Source organism: Brienomyrus brachyistius, chromosome 17 (assembly GCF_023856365.1).
Source record: "Brienomyrus brachyistius isolate T26 chromosome 17, BBRACH_0.4, whole genome shotgun sequence".
Lineage (NCBI taxonomy): Eukaryota > Metazoa > Chordata > Actinopteri > Osteoglossiformes > Mormyridae > Brienomyrus > Brienomyrus brachyistius.
In genome coordinates, this window is record NC_064549.1 from 9,221,928 (window position 1) to 9,229,400 (window position 7,473).

The 7,473-nt window shown below is 41.6% G+C and overlaps 3 non-coding genes across 3 annotated transcripts; 1 reads left to right on the forward strand and 2 right to left on the reverse strand.

Moving 5' to 3' along the window:
* Positions 1-1,332: 1,332 nt before the first annotated feature.
* LOC125712439 (U7 small nuclear RNA) lies at positions 1,333-1,387 on the reverse strand. The gene has a single exon (XR_007383307.1). It is a non-coding gene; the product is annotated as a U7 small nuclear RNA (small nuclear RNA).
* A 1,774-nt stretch (positions 1,388-3,161) lies between these two features.
* Positions 3,162-3,218, reverse strand: LOC125712438 (U7 small nuclear RNA). The gene has a single exon (XR_007383306.1). It is a non-coding gene; the product is annotated as a U7 small nuclear RNA (small nuclear RNA).
* A 4,021-nt stretch (positions 3,219-7,239) lies between these two features.
* Positions 7,240-7,380, forward strand: LOC125712450 (U4 spliceosomal RNA). Its single transcript, XR_007383318.1, has one exon. It is a non-coding gene; the product is annotated as a U4 spliceosomal RNA (small nuclear RNA).
* Positions 7,381-7,473: the final 93 nt, after the last annotated feature.

Below are 7,473 nucleotides of genomic sequence, written 5' to 3' on the forward strand. Positions count from 1 at the left end.
GACGCGAGAAATAATGATAATAAAAAAAAATACAGAGCTCGGGGGTGCAGCCATACAAAGTTTCTGTGTGCGCGTGTGTGCTTAAGGGTCACATGTGGTGACAGCGGTGAAGTGATCACAATTGACAGTTATCCGGAATAGGCATTAGAAGGTCAGCGTAGATGGAAACTGGGGGGCAAGAGGTAGCTATTCCTGTGAGAGAGAAAATGCGGGGCGGCTGGCGGGGGCACCGTCTGCTCACCGCGCGCAGCCGCCGCCGGCAGACCGACACGCTCACGCTCCGTTTGTAGGATCGAAGGCACGCGCCTCTGTGCGTCCACGCGTGTCTCGGCAGATGCTCCACCTATATACACTCACCCGTTAAATGCGCCGGTTACAAACATCATATTTCCAAGTAGCAGGTACACATGATATCATTTCACCGCTGTCACCACATGTGACCCTTAATAATTAATAATAATACAGTTTTCCCACGTGATGAGCATTAAACGTACATTTGCTTTAAGAACTATAGTATTAACGCCCAGGGACCATCTACCAGGTTAAGCGGTTCTAGGATTTCAGTCAGAGGGAACAATAAATTATATCAAACTAATAAACAAACATAAAACAATGAAACATAATTCCGCAACGCCGAAAAGGACACGCGGGCACAGAAAATAGATGGATGGATGGATGGATGTATAAAATAGCATCCAATTTTAATACCAGATACATGTGCAGTGGTCCCAAAACGTTGGTTAATCATAACGCCTACCGTAAAGTCAAATATACAGATTACCTGACTGTAAAACAAATATTACCGCCTTCATCTGAACAGCTTTCAAGGAAATGATTTTCAGTGGTTTTGTTATAACATAATGTGACGTGTTTATTTCCTAATTATTCCTGATACAAGTATCCAAAAACAGCAATGGCGTAGCACCCAGTTATGTTCACAATGTTTAATCAATGGGTGTCTTGTGATGCAGCTATATCGTATAATTCTTTTTGGTAGTTAGAAATCATTTTACGTTCTTTCACGCCATTTTTTCAAAAATCAAAGTTGTGATTATAAATGTAATATAGCTACATTTACTAATGCAGAAATTAAGCAATGTCCAAATTTTTAAAAGTGAAGAAAATTAAAAAAAAAAAAAACATTTTGCAATATTCGCACAAGGCGCTAAGCTATTAACCTCAACAGCGCTGCCGCTCTTTGATGGTTTTTTACTGCCACCTAGTTGTAAAAAAAAAAACACATTTCACATGACTTCAAATAAAGATAAGGCGTTTCAAACTTACAGAAAATCTGTACAAAAGTTCTCCAAACCTTTCATTAAAACACGTAGACGGGGTTTTCCCACAGGAAAACCTTCTGGACAAATACTAAAAAGCAAAAATTCCGTTAACGAACACACTCACCCACAACCAATCGAGTGTAAGACGAGTAACATTTCAATAAGGCTGGGTAAGTGTTGTCAAGTAAGGGCGTGATTTATGCAAAAATGGAGAACAGATTTTACACGCGCTTACGCCGGATATTGCAAAGGGTCTCTTCAATGTTTTTGGTCGGAAACAACCTGGGCGAAGGAAACGGCGTGGCGTCAAGACATATCACGTCAGTGAGAAGAACAAAGGAAAAGGAGAATGAAGAAATTTCTTAGAAAAATGCAGATGCAGTAACCTTCAACCCCTTGCTTGTATGTTCCGGATGAACCTCAAATCATACAGATCAGCTTATTCAAATTGGTAGAAACTAAACTGTCCCACCGACAAGACGTACCAAGGCTCATCCAAGCCTTTTCGGGCTTTAAGTAAAATTTGATCAACATAGTTGTCGTTGAATATCTTGGTTCACCTTTCTGATCGGTTGACCAGGTGGAAGGTTGTGGCCGCTGGGCTGATCCTGTTACATACTGATATCCAACTATGACATAGTGGCACCTAATAGTTATACTTTATATAAGCCTTTTAATTATTTGACAGAAATATCTATCAAAATGTTTTTAAGGGTAATAAGGGTCCCCGTCTCATCTCTGTTGACGAGAGTTCCATCCATGCTGTGTATGGAAAGTGTTCATATTCTACTCACGTCAATTGTTTCCTCTCTAACAGCTTTTGATCACGTTTCATTTAAAGTGAACGAGAAACGCACCTTCATAGAGCACATTCTAGTTTTCTCAATATGAGAACAATCGCGGTGATCGCTTAATTAAATCGAATTACTTATAGCCGTTGAAGAAAGTTAACATTTTAGGAATCCCATAAGATAGCTCATAGAAACTGCTTTTCGACACAAGGGAGACATTGTTATAATAAAACACAATGAAATTTGCGTTATGTTTGGTAATCAGACCGAGTATGTGTTATGCCAAGGGGGTGTGCTCTATGCAAACGACAAAGCCGTGTAATATAAAGGTGCATAAGTAATTACCACTGATATTAAATATAATCAGGCCTAAAGTTACCATGCCTATCATTTATGTCTTAGAAAGCTCGTTTTGCGTATGATCCAATATAGATTAATACAAATGGTGATATTAATATAAATGAAGACATGAGTGATTAGCACTGTTGCCTCACACCTCTGGGACCCGGGTTCGAGTCTCCGCCTGGAGTTTGCATTGTCCTCCTCCGGCTGGCCCCCCATCCTGGGTAGTTCCCTGCTTCGTGCCCATTGCTTCCGGGATAGGCTCCCACCCTTATAATGGAAAACCCATGTTATTATGCTTTTCCATTAATACGAATTCTAATTTCAATCTTCAACAGATTGCTTCAGCAATAGATTCAACAGCATCGATGCATTGCCCGTAGTTTCGCCACAGTACATAATGTAGTCTGGATAAAACCGAGCTATTACAGACTAACAATGACATCTAGCGGATAAACTCGGAACATCACTTTGTATGTTAATTGCATTTCGATCGCTCAAGTATGCGGGAATTTTGTCATCGTCGTCACACACGTAATATAGCAAAAGGAACATAAACAAACTCACTACAGCGAAAAAATACACAGCGGTAACAACGAGTACCAAAAATAAGCGAACCAAACCAAGACCTCCGGATAAAACACGACTAACCAGATTACAAATAATCAGACAAGCGAACCACACACTAAACAACACAACATATAATATTCTTAAAATTACATAATTAAACCTTTTTTTAAACCGTTAGTGGGGCTTTCCTAAAAGGAAAACCTACTAGACAAATACTAAAAGAGCAAAATCTCCATTGACCGTTACACCTCGTCACAGCAGACCCAGTGCAAAGCGCTTCACATTTCCATTAGACTTGGTACGTATTGTCAGCTAGGGGGCGTTTCATATGCAAATATAGTGAACCAAAGACCAATAATATGCCGTCTGTGCCAAAACCTTTCCAAATGACTATCCTTTCTCTATGCGAGTCGTGTACTCTGCCCAAATTTGCAAGTATTACACAGTATTACAGTGACCCGAAATAGTTCGATTGTAAGAAACAGTGAGCTGCCAAAACGGACGCAGAAAGTCAGAGAAGATAAATGCAAAGAGAGAATGAAAAATTGTCCTAGTTAATAAAGCTGATACAGTGGATAGTTATCAGTGAAGACGAGACGGAAACTCCCAGCATTATGAATCACATTTATATTCTTGCCACCACCTTCAGCATGGATCAATACAGAGATATTCACGGCTCTTAAGTTTCATCAAAAGTTTGGAGCGATGGTACATGGGTTGGGGGCGGAGCGTGTGTCCCACGGTCAATACCAATGAGAGCCCTGCCTACCGCCGCCATCGGATCTTGTTCTTCCACACACTCCGTGTGCGCATCCATGTAATAATGTGGTTGCAGCGGGATCACGTGTATTTGGAATTCACCCGGAAACAACAAATGCAACTTTATGATTGGGTGGTTGATGGCTAATAACGTGCTTGCAAGCAGGATCACATGTAACTAATTTTAGAATTTACGCAGAAAACGCAATGCTATTTTATGATTGGCTGGTGGGTGGCTACGAACTCTTTATAACTCGGGACAGCTATGAACTCGGTGGAAATCATATTCCTGCGCCTCGACCGTTAATCGTATATAACGGAACACCCTGGTGGGCGCTGTCCTTTACTTCTCTATGTGAGAAATACAAGGTGTGTCATGTGAGCGTGTGAACTGGTTGAAATGCGTGCTTCTCACGGTCGATGCGCGAGACTTGAAAGCCCTGGATATTTAACCATGTGCGTACTTAACCATTCTTGTGTTCACGCTACCCATTTGACGTCATCCTCCATTGTCAGTTACAATTCTTAAGATCAGGGGTGTGTCTCAATATCCATAACGCAAAGATGACAGTTAAATACTCCGGATGTCGTTCTTGTGCTGCCCCAAATATCAAGGATACATCGGTTGCATCGTACGTTTTTTTGCGTTCTTGGTATTGATAAACATCCCTGTTCGGAAGGGACAAGCAGCTAGGGTGCAATTGGTGAGCCAGCATCCCTTCTGTTCCACACGCCTCCCTTTCTTATTGAACCTCTGATTTTTTTTATCTTCTCACATAACAGGAGGCCATCCAGTGTCCCCACGCCGAAGTCTCTCTATCACAGCTGTGAAACACACCGTGAAGCGCAAAAATCAACCCTGTGACTCAGCTGTGGAATCAACCCTGCTTTTCGAGCCTTTGTTCAAACAGAATTCTAAGCGCACGCAGCATTTGCACTTTTAAAGATGCTTTTGGAGAATTCCAGTCATTGGTTTGAGGAGTGTAGTAGCAGAATAGTTACGTTCAGTAGCAGGTGTGTGGCCAGCAGTAACTGCACCTACAGGGTGACACGTTCCTGGAGACTGGCAAGTGAAAAATGGCAATTCACAATGGCAGTCAACATAAACAACATGAGAGGAGCTGTTGCACTAATAAAGTCACGTCCCCTTTTGTTGAAATCAGAATTTCTGCCAAATCTTTGTGGGGGATGCAGAGTAATTAGGCTGGATATTTCCCCATGAGCATATTTACTGTGTATATGTTCTCTCATAAAGGCGGCATGGTGGTGCAGTGGTTAGCACTGTTGCCTCACACCTCTGGGACCCGGGTTTGAGTCTGGGCCACATGTGTGTGGAGTTTGCATGTTCTCCCCATGTCGTCGTGGGGTTTCCTCCGGGTACTCCGGTTTCCCCCCACAGTCCAAAAACATGCTGAGGCTAATTGGAGTTGCTAAATTGCCCATAGCTGTGAATGTGTGAGTGAGTGGTGTGTGAGTGTGCCCTGCGGTGGGCTGGCCCCCCATCCTGGGTTGTTCCCTGCCTCATGCCCATTGCTTCCGGGATAGGCTCCAGACCCCCCGCGACCCAGTAGGATAAGCAGTTTGGAAAATGGATGGATGGATGTTCTCTCATCAAGCGCTACAATCTGTTCTGCTTCGTATGTTGCCTACCTTTTGTTCTACCTCCCTAGCGCCCCCTATGTGACGTGAAGAACACATTGAGTGTAATTATGCTGTCAAGGGATCTTTTTGATGTTTCTCTGTATCTCTATGCACACATGGGTCTACCAGTCCATGTCCAGTGAAGGGGGTTGGACAGCGGCTGCAGAACCGCATTGACAAGAACAAAAAGTCAGAGGCTTGCGGGAAGAACTCCAGCATGTGCCCTTAGAGATCCACCCAGTGGAGCCAATGGCAGCCCTACACTCAGCCCATTTCTCCTATGTACAACCCCCTCCCCCCAAATGCACTCATACATCATTGCAGCATTAAAGCACTGGACACCCTCCCATTGACCATACGACCCAAAGGGCCATGGAACAGGCCTTTAATCCCAAAAACGTTCTCCCAGGGTCCTGGGAAAAAATAGCCGGTGCATGTTCTACCCCAAGCTTTGTTTTCACCTGTGTGTCATAGGAGCGCAAGATGGGACATACAAAGATTGAATTTTGTTGTACTTGTACTGTATAATGAAAATAAAGGCATTTCATCCTAATATCAATGTTTGAGTAAATGTGTAGTAGGGTTAGGCTTAGGTGTTATCCTGCAGTATTGCTATGAATATCTTACTGTATTTTATTGCGATTGGTTTTGTAAAACACCATAGTATTCCTCACAAAGCATACTTCCAATAAATATCTAGATAATTTTATATTTAAACACTTGCTTAATAAAAGCTAAGGAGTTTTCCTTATGAATGTGATGCTCTCAGACATGTTTAAACACTAAGAACAACATACAGCCTCTAGTGGGAGCGAGAGCCAGCGGTGTTACTAACGAAGCCACCACGTACATTGCTACAGGATTAAATACTCTGCAACTGAGGCGAAGTAGCGTCAGGTTTAAATTTACAATACGCAACATTTCTGTTTTCCGATAAGTGTATGACAAATGATATTATAATGAGATTTGTTAATACTTACCAGCCTATATAACACCGGACTACTTGCAAATAAGAGGTTTATCTCTGCCACCTATTGGACGAATTTGGAACGTCCGCTTCGATCGAACAGCCAAAGAAAACAATGTATAACATATAATGATTCAATAATTACGTATTTAAAACAAATCTTAAACCAGAAATTAAAAATATTTCACTTGGGTGATTCTATGCTTGCACAATAAGCCTACCATTTTCAAGCGAACGAGTGGCGACTTCACTTCAGATATCTGGGGATTGCAGTAACTGTGTACTGTCTTTCACATACAAAGGATAAAACGAGTTTTATCGAGTGAAAACATGCGTAAAAGATTAGACGTGATATTTGGAGGAAATCTTCTTGGTAAATACTCAGCTTGCCTTCTGACGATTTTAATTTGCCTTTTCAATATCAGCCAATCCTTCGGGACTTACGAAAAATAACAGACCATGGCTGTCATACTAAACTGTTGTTAAACTAGCCTAGTGTACGTAATTGAAATCTTATTTAGAATATCAGCTAAGCATATTCACTATTACAAAATCTGACATGCTATATCTATAAAACACGTTGCATTTATATTTTTACTTACACTGATTTTAAAAAGGCGCACTAAAACCTTACTTCCGAAAATGACGTAAAGGGCTGGCTGTTATATTTGCATAAATATCCCGTCATGCACCGCGCCCTCAAATATATTATTTACTATTTAAAACCTGTCAAGGATAAATTGTAGCAAAATCACTTAAACTGTAAGACAAACGTAAATATGATTTGTATTTTATCAGAGAGTACCGAAAGACAATACGTTAAATATACTACCGTGGCGCGGCGGGGTAAGCCCCGAATCCGCATTCGAGCCTTTCCGAAGGTCTCGTCAGCTTTGCGCAGTGGCAGTATCGTAGCCTATGAGGTTTATCCGAGGCGCGATTATTGCTAGTTGAAAACTTTACCCAATACCCCGCCTTGACGACTTGAAATATAGTCGGCGTAGGCAATTTTTGACGGTCTCTACGGAGGCTTGTAAATGGTTAAAAAACAGCTGATTAATATAAAGCACTTACACGGATTTACATATCTGTTTAAGGAATGAATAACCTTTAACGATGAATG